Source organism: Macaca fascicularis, chromosome 7 (assembly GCF_037993035.2).
Source record: "Macaca fascicularis isolate 582-1 chromosome 7, T2T-MFA8v1.1".
In the NCBI taxonomy this organism is placed as follows: Eukaryota; Metazoa; Chordata; class Mammalia; order Primates; family Cercopithecidae; genus Macaca; species Macaca fascicularis.
In genome coordinates this window covers 75,242,233-75,258,290 of record NC_088381.1, presented here as the reverse complement: position 1 = coordinate 75,258,290, position 16,058 = coordinate 75,242,233, and the positions used below count along the sequence as shown (strand labels likewise).

Genomic DNA, 16,058 nt, shown 5'->3' with positions numbered 1-16,058 from the left:
AAAATAGAATTACACCCATGTACCCACTAATCAAATTTAAAAAGTTAAATTGGGCCCTATTCCCTCTCTTTTAAAGGCATAAAACATTTCAGAATGATTGACGAAGGAATCTCACTCTGTCACCCAGGCTGGAGTGCAGTGGTGCAATCTTGGCTAACTGCGGCCTCCTGGGTTCAAGCGATTCTCGTGCCTCAGCCTCCGCAGTAACTAGAACTACAGGCGCACACCACCACGCCCAGATAATTTTTGTATTTACTGTAGAGAGGGGGCTTCATCATGTTGGTCAGGCAAGTCTCTAATTCCTGGCCTCAGGTGATCCGCTTGCCTGTCTCCCAAAGTACTGGGATTATGGAGAAAGCCTGATGTTGTGGGACATGATTTAAAATCAGGCGCTCTTAGTTCAAATTCTGTATCTCTAGCACTTAATTGCCAAATGCTCTTTCTGTACAGAGACAACCTCTTTATGCTTCAGATTCTCCATGTCTAAAATGAGGACAATTTCATCCGCTTCTCTGGGTAATAATAACAGAACCCTTACTGTGTACTATGTAACAGGTAGTCTTCGAAGCATTTATTATTGCATACATTAAGTCGTTTAATCCTAACAAAAACGCCAGGAAGTAGAAGAGACCATTTCCCCCATATGATAGACGAAAACCAAGACACTTAGTGTTTCAGTAACGTGCAGTAGACACTGCTAAGCGTGAAGGAGCTAGAATTCGAACCCAAGCAATCTGATGCGGTATTCTTAATCACTTCGCTTTGCTGGGATATCGTGAAGCTACAGTTGTAAGATCATGGGTGCCAGGAACACGGCACACAGTAGACACTCAAAAACAAGAGTAGCCCAGTTCGTGATTATGGAAGGCCATAGAAAAAGTACAAAGTGTTTTCGTTGTTCCTCAGGAGGGACACAGAGGTAATAGTGCCAGAGGTCTGGGCTGGGATTACCCCGTGCGGGGCATCATGTTAGGCACTGGAGTACATGGGCAAGAACATGCCGGGTCCTAGCCCATGCTCGGCCTCCGACGCCCCGGGAGACCTTGGCAGAGTTCGCCCCTGCCCTGGGCCTCTGTTTTCCCATCTGGGAACGTATTATGTATCTGCTGTCCTCCCAGGATGTTCGCCAGACTAGATGACTCAGCGGGGCGAGGCGAACCAGTGCAGGAAACGGAAGAACTCGTGCGGCCTCCAGCTCCGTGCCGGACAACCAGAGCAGGGCTAGGTCAGCGCAGATCTACCCGTAGTTACGCGCGCGGCACTCACCTCGCACGCAGACTCCAAGCGGGCGGAACCAGGATCCAAACTCCCCGCGGCGCGACCACGGCTGCCGCGCAGAGATCTCGCTCACTTCGCGCCGGAAGTCTGCCTATTCCGATTGGCTGCTTTCTGGGAAAACCGACCAATACTGTCGTACCCCCACATCTGTTCCCGCCCCTCAGGCTGCTGGGGCGGGGTCGCCGTGCGGCGCCGGGAGGGGAACGTATCTCCAAACCCCAATCAGAGTCCGGACGGGAGGGTCAGGTGACTACGGTTACATCCCGGGCTTCCGGCGCTAATTGGGTCTTTGTTTTTGGTGTTTTAGAGTCAGTGAAGGCTTTAAAGGAAGTAGGAAGCTAGAACCCGGCTGTGGCGGGGTTGAAAAGCTCGGGCGTCTGAGAGCTGAGACTTGCCAGTTCCCACAGGCCAAGCCAGGCGTCTTCACCCCCGTCTCTTGGTTCCGACGGTGTGTCTCTGCGAGGTTTTGGCGGTCTTGCCTCTCCATCCCCTTAATAATGCTGGTCTCTTCACCCGTACCCCTCTACACTAGCAGGTGCAAATTGTCATTGAACCGGGAAGGGGGGCGCACGCTCAGATGCCTCCAGGGACACGTGAGAAGCCATGCTTCTGTTTCAGCCTATTGCTGACACGCGGAAATGTGGGCCCTGTGGTGCCAGATCTTACTTTCTTTCCTTTCTTCCTCTCGTCTCCCCTCTCTACTTCCTTCCTTCTCTCCTTCCCTCCCGCCCTCCCTCCTCTTTGTGTGTGTGGTAAAATGTATCTAACATAAAATTCACCATTTTAAAGTGTACAGTTCAGTGGCATTAAGTACATTCACATTGTTGTGAAACCATCACCACTATCCATCTCCAGAACTTTTTCATTATCCCAAATAGAAAATCTGCCTATTACACAGTATCTCCCCATTATCCGCTTCTCACAACCCCTGATAGCCAATATTGCACTTTCTATCTGTAAATGCTAGGTACCGCATATAAATTGAATCATACAATAATTGCTCTTTTTTGATTGGGTTATTTCACTTAGCATTATGTCTTCAAAGAGCATCTATGTCATAGCATGTATCAGAATTTCTTCCTTCTTGAGGCTGAATAATATTCCGTTATACATGTATACTACATTTTGTTTATCCATTCATCCATATAAATGGATGCTTGGTTATTCCCACCTTTTGGCTATTGTGAATAATGCTGCTGTGAAATTTGATATACAAATAATCATTCTCCACGTAATACGCAGAAAGACTTTTCTAAAATGTAAAAATCTGTTCAAGTTACCACCCTCCTGAAAATCTTCTATTGTAAATTGAAACCAAAATATGATGCTATTAAACACTCCATAGAATAACTGAAATGAAAAAACTGACAATTCCCTTAGTTGCAAAGATGCAGAAATGGGACTCTCATACAGTGTTGATGGAAGTGTAAAATGGTACAACCACTTTGGAAACATCAGTCTCTACCAAAATTAAATTTACTCCTACCCTATACCCCAGAAATCCCATTTCTAGATATTTACCCCCAAAAATGAATGCCTTTGTTCACTAAAAGACTTATAGCAGCTTTATTCATAATAGCCAAAGGTAAATAACTCAGATGTCCACCAATAGATGAATAGATACATTGCGGCTTATTCATATAACTGTATACTACTGTTGAAGAGTAATTTTAATATCAAATATAATCATACAGATATAAATGTTAGACATTTTATCTAACTCATTAATGAATGAGAGAGCCAGAAAGATTACAACTGCTTCAATGGAAAATTCAAAGTACCTCACACACAGTCAAATGAGGAATAATGAAATAGCTACAAATATATACAAAAACTGGCAGAACTGATCAAATCCACAACTCAGTAATCAATTGCATTCTACTGAAAACAATTTGCATTTCTATAGACAAGAAGTGTCTATAGTTTGTAAAACCTCCGAGTTGTTCTGTAGCTCAAAGACAGTGAAAGGTTTAGAGTCCTCATAGAATCAGACATCCTAGAAAGGTAAGCTGGACAGCTGGGCACCTTGTTTTTCAATGACACCCAGTAATCATTTCTTTGTTGTTTGTTTTTAGATAGAGTCTTGCTCTGTCACCCAGGCTGTAGTACAGTGGCGTGATTTCAGCTCACAGCAACCTCCACTTCCCGGGTTCAAGCGATTCTCCTGCTCCAGCTTCCTGAGCAGCTGGGCCTACAGGTACGTGCCACCACGCCTGGCTAATTTCTTGTATTTTTAGTAGAGATGGGGTTTCACCATGTTGGCCAGGCTGGTCATGAACTTCCAACCTCAGGTGATCTGCCCGCCTTGGCCTCCCAAAGTGCTGGGATTACAGGCTTGAGCCACTATTCCTGGCCCCAGTAATCTTTTTTAGACCATTTCAAAGCTTTTCTCAGTTTTTTTCTGTATTACAAAGTAATAGGAGAACAAACTACTGGTACATACAATATAGGTGAAGCTCAGACACTATGCTGAGCACAAAAAGAGGCAGATAAAAGAGTATATAGTGCATACCAGGTTACTTCTGGAGGCAGAGGTAGACTAGGAAGCTCCACAAGGAAATCTTATGGAGTGCTGGAAATTACATATCTATCTTATATAGACATTTAGTATATTTAAAGTAATATATAAATCATTTATATATAAAATCATTATATACATATAATCATTGAGATATGTATTTTTTCAATTTTTTAAAATTTGTTTTTATTTTTTGAGACAGGGTCTGGCTCTGTTTCCCAGACCAGAGTGCAGTGGTGCCATCTTCACTCAGTTCAACCTCCACCTCCCAGGCTCAAGCAATTCACCCACCTCAGCCTCCTGAGTAGCTGGGACCTCAGACACATGCCACCACGCTTGGCTAATTTTTGTATTTTTAGTAGAAATGGGGTTTTGCCATGTTGCCCAGGCTGGTCTCGAACTCCTGGCCTTAAGTGATCTGCCAGCCTCAGCCTCCAAAAGTGCTGGAATTATAGCTGTGAGCCACCTTGCCTGGCCAAGGTATGTATTTAAGATTAATATGAGTGCACAAGCCTTTCATCACCCTACGCTAACATCCACAGAATCCTTCCAGATGGGAGGTAAAGGTTGCAGTGAGCTGAGATCACACCACTGCACTCCAACCTGGGTGACAAAAATAATCTATCTCAAAAAAAAAAAAAAGACACACACACACACACACAATCCTTCCAGCAGCTCCCATTTGCCTTCAAGGTGAAGACCAAACTCCAATTGAGTCCCTGCTTCCTCTCATGTGTCATCTGTCCCTAATCCCCATTTTCCTGACATTTCCTCAAGGTGTTTTATAGTCTTTCCAGTTTCCTGGCCTTTGCCTCCAAATCATACCTCTCATTCATCTCAGGTCTCAGGACAACTTTTCTGCAAGTCGTTGGAGAAGTTGGGAAGTTGGAAAGCCTTACCTAATCCTCCACATCTGCCTGTGTGTCCCTCCTGGGTTTTCCCAAAACATGAGTCAGCATTTGTATTGGTTGTATTGACACTATTAGTGTGCCTGTCTTCCTCTACAGAATATGCTCTCCATGAGGGTGTTCTTCAGGGCCTACCACAATGGCTGGCACTAGAGAAGGGCACAAAATTGAAGAACAGTGAAGACAAAAACAGTAAGATAATTAAGGCCATGTGAGACAGCAACAATATTAGCTCAGTGTCACCCTTTATTGAGTTGTGAGTATCCAACCTCTCACTTTGGGGGATACTGTTTGAGCCTATATTAACATTAGTGGCTTTATTCATTTGGTAGATTGTTTGTATCTTTGCGTTGTCTCTATCCTGCTTCTTCCTTGGCCATTTTGCTATTAAAAATCTGCTTGATTTACTCTGCGTTTTCCCATAGAGAAGGGTAGCCTGAGGAGTTATTTAACAATGATGTGTTTTGGCCAGGCACGGTGGCTCACACCGGTAATCCTAGCACTTTGGGAGGCCAAGGCAGGCGGATCACAAGGTCAGGAGATCAAGACCATCCTGGCTAACACGGTGAAACCCCGTCTCTGCTAAAAATACAAAAAATTAGCCGGGCATGGCGGCGTGCACCTGTAGTCCCAGCTACTCGGGAGGCTGAGGCCAGAGAATGGTGTGAACCTGGGAGGCGGAGTTTGTAGTGAGCCAAGATCGCGCCACTGCACTCCAGCGTGGGTAACAGAGTGAGACTCTGTCTCGAAAAAAAAAATAATAATAATGTGTTTTGTTTTTGCAACAAGTAAAAATTGACATATTTCACCCACATGTTCATTAACAGATGAATGAACAAACAAAATGTGGTATATCTAATATGCTGGGTGTGGTGGCTTACAGCTGTAATCCCAGCATTTGGGGAGGCTGAGGTGGGTGGATCAGTTGAAGTCAGGAGTTCAAGACCAGCCTGGCCAACATAGTGAAACCTTGTCTCTACTAAAATTACAAAAAAATTAGCCGGACTTGGTGGCATGCCCCTGTAACCCCAGCTACTCGAGAGGTTGAGGCAGGAGAATTGCTTGAACCTGGCAGGTGGAGGTTGTAGTGAGCCAAGATTGTGCCACTGCACTCCAGCCTGGGCGACAGAGAGAGGCTCCATCTCAAAAAAAAAAAATAGTAGTATATCCATACAGTGGAATATCATTCGGCCATGAAAAGGAGTGAAGCTCTGACACATGCTTCAACATTCTGAGTCAAATATGCCAGACACAAAAGAACAAATACTATCTGACTCCATTTATATGAAATATTTTGAATAGGCAAATTCATAGAGATAAAGTAGATTAGAGGTTTCAGGAACTGACAGTAGGAGGGAGGGAAGAATGAGAAGTTATTGCTTACTGGGTTCATAGTTCCCATTTGGGGGGATGAAAAAGTTAGAAATAGTAGCAATGGCTGTACAGCATTTTGAATGTAATTAATACCATTGAGTTCTACACATAAAAAGGTTAAAATGGCAGTTTATTTCATACATATTTTACCACACACACAAGCAGTTGCTGTGAAAAAAAACACAACATATTTTACACACACATGAAAGCCCCAGTCAAAACAGAAATAGATTTTCAGTTTTTCTTAAAAAAGATGAAAGAAGAAAGGGTGGGAGGGTGGGAGGGAAGGAGAGAAGGAAGGAAGGAGGGAGGGAAGGAGAGAAGGAAGGAGAGAGGGAAGGAAGAAGAGAGGGAAGAAGAGAGGAAGGAAGGAAAGAAAAGAAAGTAAGATCTAGCATCATCACAGGGCCCACATTCCCTTGAGCCAACAATAGGCTGAAACAAGCGTGGCTTCTAACGTGTCCCTGGAGGCATCTGAGTTTGTGTCATGTTTCCCCCATCAGTGACAATTTGCACCTGCTCAGGTAGAGAGGTACGTGTGGAACAGAGGCCAGCATTAATAAGGGGGTGGAGAGGAGAGACTGCCAAAGCCTTGCAGAGACAGACAAAAGAAAGTGTGGTTTTCCAGGACTGAAAACTCAGTCGCAGCAGCCCTGTCTCAGTTGTACCTGTGGGATTTTAATTTATAGAGGCAACTGAATTATGACAGAGAGACTAGTGTCTTTGAAGGAATGATTTACCACATTTCCTGAGAGGAGGGGCACGCCACGCCATGCAGGGCCACATGGAGAAGAAGCACCAGGTTTGGTCAGGAGGCAGAAAGGAATGAAGGGAAAGCTTAAACCAGAACCTTTATTAGCATTTCAGCAGGAAAGGCAAGGCAGTGCAGGGAAAGTTGGGGACTGGCTGGTTTGAATAATTCTGGGAGGTTTTGGAGATTAGCAGTATCTCTAGGGGTTCTCTAGTACCTAGCCTTGGGTTAATTTAGGGCAGGGGAAGTATTGGCTTTGTGTTAGATAAAGGGGGTAGTTAGAGGTATGGACTTGGGACCAGTTAGAGGGTTTGTAATATAATTTTTTGGGTGCCCACAAAAGCAAGATCATAAGAAAGATGTAAACAACTTTCGCTGTTCATTTGGTCCTGTATGGCCTGAGCCACAAATGCGTTTGACATAATAGCAGCTTCCAGGCATGAAAGAGCCAAAAGAAAAAAAAAAAAAAGACATCAAAAACATTACCTTTGCAGTAGACATCTGTAATCTTTGCCTGGAGAAAATCATCTACTTACAGCACCCTGACACGGCTTTGGAGAGCCACCTTTCTCAATTCAGCCAGGAAACCCATGCCAATGTGGGACTGACTTCTCAAGCCTGGAACGCTAGGGATGGCCATGCGACTTCAGCCTGGCCAATCAGTGTATCCTACTGGCTTGGCCTGATGACTCCAGCTGGGCCGATGAGAGCCCTCCCCAGGACTTTGGCTAGAATTTACCAGGAATGTGGTAATAGGTGTGCCCTTTCTGTTGGAGTTCCCAAACTGTTAAGATGTCATCCTGGATGTGGGACTGGGAGGGGAGGCTGCCTGAGGATGAAGCCACCGGAGAGGAGAGTGCAGGCAAGATAAGGAGATAAGTTGGGTTTTGGTAGAATTAATTGTCTGAGGCCCTGGATCCTGCTGTGCTGGCAGCCACGTCCTAGACTTTGCAGTCATATAAGCCAATTAATTCCTGTTTATACTTAAAAAAAAAGGCTTGGGAGGCCGAGACGGGCAGATCACGAGTTCAGGAGATCGAGACCATCCTGGCTAACACGGTGAAACCCCGTCTCTACTAAAATACAAAAAAAATTAGCCGGGCGAGGTGGCGGGCGCCTGTACTCCCAGCTACTCGGGAGGCTGAGGCAGGAGAATGGCGTGAACCCGGGAGGCGGGGCTTGCAGTGAGCTGAGATCCGGCCACTGCACTCCAGCCTGGGCAACAGAGCTAGACTCCGTCTCCAAAAAAAAAAAAAAAAAAAAGGCAAACTGCAAAACAGTAGCCATAGAATGATATGTTTATGTACAAAACAAGAGGGAAAATGATTCAGATAATGTGTCAGCTAGCATATTCATTTAAACTTTTCTAATAAATAAGAAGCTAATAATCATGAATACCTGTTGGGAGTGGGAACTGGGTAGATGGAGGAATGAGTCGTAGAAATACTTTACTGTGGCCGGGCATGATGGCTTACGCCTGTAATCCCAACATTTTGGGAGGCCGAGGCAGGCAGATCACTTGAGGCCAGGAGTTCGAGACCAGTCTGGCCAACATGACAAAACCCCGTCTCTACTAAAAATACAAAACTTAGCTGGGCATGGTGGCATGCACCTCTAGTCCCAGCTAGTCAGGAGGCTGAGGTGGGAGAGTTGCTTGAACCAGGAGGCAGAGATTGCAGTGAGCCAAGATTGCGCCATTGCACTCCAGCCTGGGCAACAGCAAGACTCTGTCTCAAAAAAAAAAGAAAAGAAATACTTCACTGTATACCCTTTCATATTTTTTGACGTTTGAACATGTGAGAATGTTACCTATTCATAATATGAAATACAGATATTTTATTTTTATTTTTTGTAGAGACAGAGTCTTGCTGTTGTCCAGGTTAGTCTTGAACTCCTGGCCTCAAGCAGTCCTCCTGCCTCAGCCTCCCAAAGTGCTGGGATTACAAGCGTGAGCCACCGTGCCCAGCCCAGACTTCTAAAAATACAAAAAACTTGAGGTTTATTTTATAAAGCCCTTATGAAGAACAAATCCTATTATAGCAAATACATTGAATTTTCAATGTACTGTGCTAGTAAGATATTTACACTCCTAACCACTCAGGAGCAAAGTAAACAAAGAACACTGTTAAGAGACCAGGTAGGTGGAGAAAGATCTTAATTAAACTTAAAGTTATACATAGTCTGCCTTTTGTTATGTTTTCTAAGAATATGTTAGAAGCAGTCTGAGATATTCAGTGGTAAGAACCATGCTCTTCTGAGAATATACGTTGTTATTCACAAAGAACTTCTGCTTCCAAGTAGGATGTAGTAGGTATCAGTAGGTTGTCACTCCTGCTACAACAACCAGAAAAACAAAAATGCACACATACAAAAAAAGGATAAATTATACAAATCACACACATATATATGTATATATTTATAGACAGTCTCACTCTGTCACCTAGGCTGGAGTGCAGTGGCGCCATCTCAGCTCACTGCAACCTCTGCCTCCTGAGTTCAAGTAACTCTCCCACCTCAGCCTCCCGACCAGCTGGGACTATAGATGTGTGCCACCATGCCCAGCTAAATTTTATGTTTTTAGTAGAGACAGGGTTTCACCATGTTGGCCAGGCTAGTCTCAAACTGCCTTGGCCTCCCAAAGTGCTGGGATTACAGGTGTGAGCCACTGCACCTGGCTCAAATCCCATTTTTAAAGACATAAGAACATCAGAGAGCAGTGGGATCAGAGAAAGAAGGGCCCATTGCTAAGTGAACTGGGATTGTTGGTCATTTTTTTCCCTGGGTGCGTTTGTCAAAGCCAAAGATTGAGTGTGGTTTGCTGTGAACTTTTGATGGCCTCTCAGGCTATTGTTACAGACTAGAGTCTAAAGGTGCCCAGATAAGAGGCTTTTTTCCCCATGGGATATTTGCGGAATACTGGGGTAGACTGGACGCCAAGGGCTGCTAAGCTCGGGACCTAGACTGGAAAGGCAGAGTAAGGTCTCCTGCAGTCTCTTATTGTTTGGAATACGGAGTCCCTCTGAAGGGAGAGGCCTGCAACAAATACATGACGGGTCTCACTCTCAAGGTAATTAAAAACAGAGGTGGACGGCATCTAAGTAAAGCCACAACTGTCCCGAAATCAGCTCGATTTCTGATTGGATAGAATTATCATTCTTTTGAGCTACATTGGCTAACAGAAAATAGAGTCAACCATTCAGAGGAAAATATTATTAACTTCGACCTTTAAGGTTCTTTTATACACAATATTTGGCATACAATAAAAAAGTATTAGTCGGCAGGGTGCAATGGCTCACACCTGTAATCCCAGCACTTTGGGAGGCTGAGGCGGGTGGATCACTTGAGGTCAGGAGTTCAAGACCAGCCTAGCCAACATAGTGAAACCCCAACTCTAATAAAAATATAAAAATTAGGTGTGGTGGCACACACCTGTATTCCCAGCTACTCAGGAGGCTGAGGCAGAAGAATCGCTTGAACCCAGGAGGTGGAGTTTGCAGTGAACGGAGATCATGCCACTGCACTCCAGCCTAGGTGACAGAGCGACACTCCATCTCAAAAAAAAAGAAAGAAAATCTATAAGGACAGAAAGATAAAATAGAAAGAACAATGTTAACTACGAAGTTCTTATTTAATGTCTCCCTAGAATACAATATTTAGCCAAGATTATTCACATAATCTTAGCATGTTTGTTGTAGAAAATAAAAGGGAATTTGTTTATTTAAATTATAAATAAACTCATTTTGTAATCATATTATATAAATTCCTGTTAGAATCCTGGATCTAGTTTTTTCTTCACAGATTGCAAGTAACATAAAATAAAGCATCTACCAGATTTGAATCTAAATACCACACTTACTTTACAATTCTGAATTTTGGTTTCTACATTTGTAAAATAGAAATAGTAATACATGTCTCATAAGTTTAGTATGAAGATTAAGTGACATAAGGCCCTTGGTATAATGCCTGGTACAGAGTAAATATACATTATTATTGCTATTACTACTTTTGGAGACAGGGTCTCATTCTGTCACCCATGCTGGAGTGCAGTGGTACAATCATGGCTCACAGTAGTCTTGAACTCCTAGGCTGAAGTGATCCTCCTGCCTCAGCCTCTTGTTTAGCTGGGAATAGAAGCACAGGCCACCATGTCCAGCTAATTAAAAAAAAAATGTTGGCCGGGTGCGGTGGCTCACGCCTGTAATCCCAGCACTTTGGGAGGCCGAGGTGGGCGGATCACGAGGTCAGGAGATCGAGACCATCCTGGCTAACACGGTGAAACCCTGTCTCTACTAAAAACTTCAAAAAATTAGCCAGGCGCAGTGGTGGGCGCTTGTAGTCCCAGCTACTCGGGAAGCTGAGGCAGGAGAATGGCGTGAACCTGGGAGGCAGAGCTTGCAGTGAGCTGAGATCACGCCACTGCACTCCAGCCTGGGAGACAGTGAGACTCCGTCTCAAAAAAAAAAAAAAAATTGTTTTTGCAGAGACAAGTTCTCTTTATGTTGCCAGGGCTGGTCTTGAACTCCTGGCCTCAAGCAATCCTCCTGCCTTGGCCTCCCAAAGTGCTGGGTTTATAGATGTGAGCCACTGCACCCAGCTATGAAAAATTATTAATTTTTCTTCAGGCATGCATATCTACCATGTCACAGGAATCATCACAGGGAGTGTGAGGGAATAGACTCCCATTAAATGAGATGAGATTAATTGAGACAATGGATGTAACTCTCTCAGTAAAGTCCTTGTAAATGGTGACCTTTATTATTATAATGACGTAATCTCAGTCTGCCAAATCAGGTGTGCAACAAACTATTTTAACATAACAACTTCACTTGTGTTTTGAGTTCCCAGTCTACTAGATAACAGCAAATTAATCTTAGATATGTGAGATTTGTTTGTTTGTTTGTTTTGTAGAGACGGAGGTCTCACTGTGTTGCCCAGGCAGGTCTCAAATTCTTGGCCTGAAGCTGTCCTCCCGCCTCAGCCTCCCAAAGGGTTGGGATGACTGGCGTAAGCCACCATGCCCAGCCCAAAATTTGGAGTTTTCTTTCCTTCCTGCTGGATGGTGCGTGGGTTCTAGGGTCTTACCTTGTGCCCAGGTGTGAGTTGGAGGGCAGTTGTTCCTTATAATCATCTTTCTTCGTACGTCACACAGAAGTGACCTGTTCTTGTGCCTATGCCTTCTTCAAGTCTGGGGCATCCTCTCTCCACTTCTATTTACAGCCTGGGGTCCATGGGAATCTTTCTGTTGCTTCAGTGTCAAACAAGGGCATGGACATCTTAGAGTGCCTGCGGCGCTGCCAACCAAAACACCCTATATGCAGTGCCATCTCTGGGGTCATGTTGTTCCTTGGCATGCAGCCCAGGAATCAGGGCCTCAGGCCTTTCTTTCTTGGAGCCACCTTGTCACTGCTGTCATATCAGTGCCTCACTTCTCTCTCCCCCTCCTTAAGGGGTTTTTGTTTTGTTTTGTTTTGTTTTGTTTTTTTTGAGACGGAGTCGGGCTCTGTCGCCCAGGCTGGGGTGCAGTGGCCAGATCTCAGCTCACTGCAAGCTCCGCCTCCTGGGTTTACGCCATTCTCCTGCCTCAGCCTCCTGAGTAGCTGGAACTACAGGCGCCCGCCACCTCGCCCGGCTAGTTTTTTGTATTTTTTAGTAGAGACGGGGTTTCACCGTGTTAGCCAGGATGGTCTCGATCTCCTGACCTCATGATCCGCCCGTCTCGGCCTCCCAAAGTGCTGGGATTACAGGCTTGAGCCATCGCACCCGGCCTTAAGGGGCTTTTAATCTGGTCTCCCTAAAAAACTTCACCGGCCGTGTTAGCCAGGATGGTCTCGATCTCCTGACCTCATGATCCGCCCGTCTCGGCCTCCCAAAGTGCTGGGATTACAGGCTTGAGCCACCGCGCCCGGCCTTAAGGGGCTTTTAATCTGGTCTCCCTAAAAAACTTTACCGGCCGGGCGCGGTGGCTCAAGCCTGTAATCCCAGCACTTTGGGAGGCCGAGACGGGCGGATCACGAGCTCAGGAGATCGAGACCATCCTGGCTAACACGGTGAAAACCCGTCTCTACTAAAAAGTACAAAAAACTAGCCGGGCGAGGTGGCGGGCGCCTGTAGTCCCAGCTACTCGGGAGGCTGAGCCAGGAGAATGGCGTAAACCCGGGAGGCGGAGCTTGCAGTGAGCTGAGATCCGGCCACCGCACTCCAGCCTGGGTGACAGAGCGAGACTCCGTCTCAAAAAAAAAAAAAAAAAAAAAAACTTTACCTATTATTACCTATCATTAAGAATAGGTTTAGTTTCTTTCAGAAACTATTGCTGTGGAGTGTTTTCCACTTTTGTTACCATTTCATCTCTCATCTGAGCCAATAGACACATAGATTGCTTAAATGGCTAAAGAAGCAGGGAAGGGAGGATACAAGAAGAAAATAAAAACAAGGCCAGCGCTGTGGCTCATGGCTGTAATCTTGGCACTTTGGGAGCCTGAGGCAGGCGGATCACTTGAGCCCAGGAGTTCAAGACCAGCCAGGGAAACATAGGGAGACCCTGTCTCTACAAAAAATCAAAAATTAGCCTTGCATGGTGGTGTGTACCTGTTAGTCCCAGCTACTCAGGAGGCTGAGGTGGGAGGATTGCTTGAGCCCAGGAGGTCAAGGCTGTGGTGAGCTGAGATCATGCCACTGCACTCTAGCCTGGGCCACAGAGCAAGACCTTGTCTCAAAAAGGAAAAAAAAAAAAAGAAAGAAAGAAAAGAAAAACATATTAGGTAAGGGTTCCAACTATAATATAATTTTTTTTTTCTTTTTAAGACAGCATCTCACTCTGTTGCCCAGGCTGGAGTGCAGTGGCACAATCTCAGCTCACTGCAGCCTTGACCTCCTGGGCTCAAGTGATCCTTCCACTTCAACCTCCCAAGTAGCTGGGACCACAGGCATGTGCCACCACTCCCAGCTAATTTTTGTATTTTTTGTAGAGATGAGCTTTCACTATGTTGTACAGGCTGGTCCTGAGCTCCTGGTCTCAAGGAGTCCTCCTGCCTCAGCCTTCCAAAGTGTTGGGATTACAGATGGGAGCCATTAGGCCCAGCCTATAATGAGATTTTTATTATCAGATTAGCTTTTGTGCCTTAAACAACCATGAAACTGCCCAAAAGCTATAAGCAACCATTTTCAAACAATAGACAACAGGCAGTGCATGACAGTAATCCCTGAGATCACTGATGAGATGTTTCCCACAATTTCTCTCTCTGCTGGGGACAGCTTTCCAATTGCAGCATAGCAAGCTGGAATTCTGGCAGAGTTGGGATGCCCTGCTGTGTTGAGAAGAGATCAGAGTGAAGGGCTGCCGAAACCGCTGCAGTCCGTAAGTCATGGAGAGAATGGAGCTGCTTATGTGGGAGGCAGAGATCCACACCATGGCTTTCTCATGAGTTCTTGGCTGAAAACTGGGATGTACATGTGTAGGGGAAGACTACCTGAGGGTTACCAGAGAGAGGCTGCTACCCAGTTGAGAGCAAAACAGTCAGTCTGGTAACAGAATCCAGAGCCTCTACAATGTATCATCCAGTGTCCTTTACACAATCTAAAATTCTTAAACGTGCAAGGAAACAGAAAAATATGACCCATAGTAAAAACAACAATCAATAGAAGCTGACCTCAAGATGGTCCAGATGTTGGACTTAGCAAAGACTTTAAGGAAATTATTATATGTTCAAAATTCTAAAGGAAAATATGTTTAAAGAATTAAAGAAAAAACTATGTTAAAATAATTAGGCCAGGTGCAGTGGCTCAAGCCTCTAATCCCAGCACTTTGGGAGGCCGAGGTGGGTGGATCACCTGAGGTCAGGAGTTTGAGACCAGCCTGACCAACATGGTGAAACCCTGTCTCTACTAAGAAAACAAAAAATTAGCCAGGTGTGGTGGTGTGTGCCTGTAATCCCAGCTACTCGGGAGGCTGAGGCAGGAGTATCACTTGAACCCAAGAGGCGGAGGTTACAGTGAGCTGAAATCATGCCATTGTACTCCAACTTGGGCAACAAGAGTGAAATTCCGTCTCTAAAAAAAAAAAAAAAAAAGGAAAATATGGTCTTTTTTTCTTTTTTTAAGAGACAGGTTCTCACTACATTGCCTAGGCTGAACTTGAACTCGTGGGGTCAAGAGATCCTCTTGCTTCAGCCTTCCAAGTAGCTGAGACTACAGGCATGCGCCCCTACACCCGGCAGGAAAGGTCTTTTCTTTTGAGGCAGGTTCTAACTCTGACACCCAGACTGGAGTGCAGGTGGCATGATCTTGGCTCACTGCAGCCTCAACCTCCAGGGCTCAAGTGATCCTCCCACCTCAGCCTCCCAAGTAGCTGGGACTACAGGTGCACACCACCATGCCTAGCTAATTTTTGGATTTTTTTTTTTTGCAGAGACAGGTTTCACCTTGTTGCCCAGGCTGGTCTCAAACTCCTGGACTCCAGCAGTCCACCCACATCGGCCTCCCAAAGTGTTGGAATTACAGGCATGAGCCACCACACTCAGCCAGGAAAGATCTTAATGAGTGAATGAATAGAAAACCAAGGAGACAAATTGGTGGCTCACGCCTGTAATCCCAGCACTTGGGAGGCCAAGGCGGGCAGATCACTTGAGGTCAGGAGTTTGAGACCAGCCTGGCCAACATGGAAACCCCGTCTCTACTAAAAATGCAAAAATTAGCCGGGCATGGTGGCACATGCCTATAATCCCGGCTACTGAGGCTGAGGCAGGAGTGTCTCTTGAACCTTGAAGGTGGAGGTTGCAGTGAGCAGGTATTGAGCCACTGCACTCCAGCACAGGTGACAGAGCAAGACTCTTTCTCAAAAAAAAAAAAAAAGAAAAAAAAAAAAAAAAAAGAGCAGGAGATTCCATCTCAAAAAATAAAAAAAGAAAAGAAAAAAACTACCAAGCAGATAAATGTCAATTATAGCAAAGTACCGTCTAGAAATTCTAGAACTGAAAAGTATAATAACTGAAACAAAAATTATTTAAGAAGGACTTGACTTTCTATAGAGAAGGCAGAAGACAAAGATAGGCAACTTAAAGACAGATCAAGAAAAATGATCCAGTCTGAAAAACAGAGAGAAAAAGAACTGAAGAAAAATACACCAAGCCTCAGAGATCCATGGAACAATATCAAATATGTGGATATATTTGCTTGTCTTATCATTATAGGAGAGGGACTAAAGGCCAATGGGAAGTTAGGTAGGGCTTACGGT

General features: G+C 44.9%; 1 protein-coding gene across 14 annotated transcripts in view; it reads right to left on the bottom strand.

Annotated features, from left to right (window-relative positions):
* BLM (BLM RecQ like helicase) overlaps positions 1 to 1,359 on the bottom strand; it is a 107,335-nt gene extending 105,976 nt beyond the window's left edge. For all 14 annotated transcript variants that reach the window (XR_012415393.1, XR_012415391.1, XR_012415392.1 and 11 more), the window contains exon 1: positions 1,267 to 1,359. The gene's annotated coding sequence lies outside the window, so the exon portion shown is untranslated. The remainder of the gene's footprint in view (positions 1 to 1,266) is intronic.
* Positions 1,360 to 16,058: the final 14,699 nt, after the last annotated feature.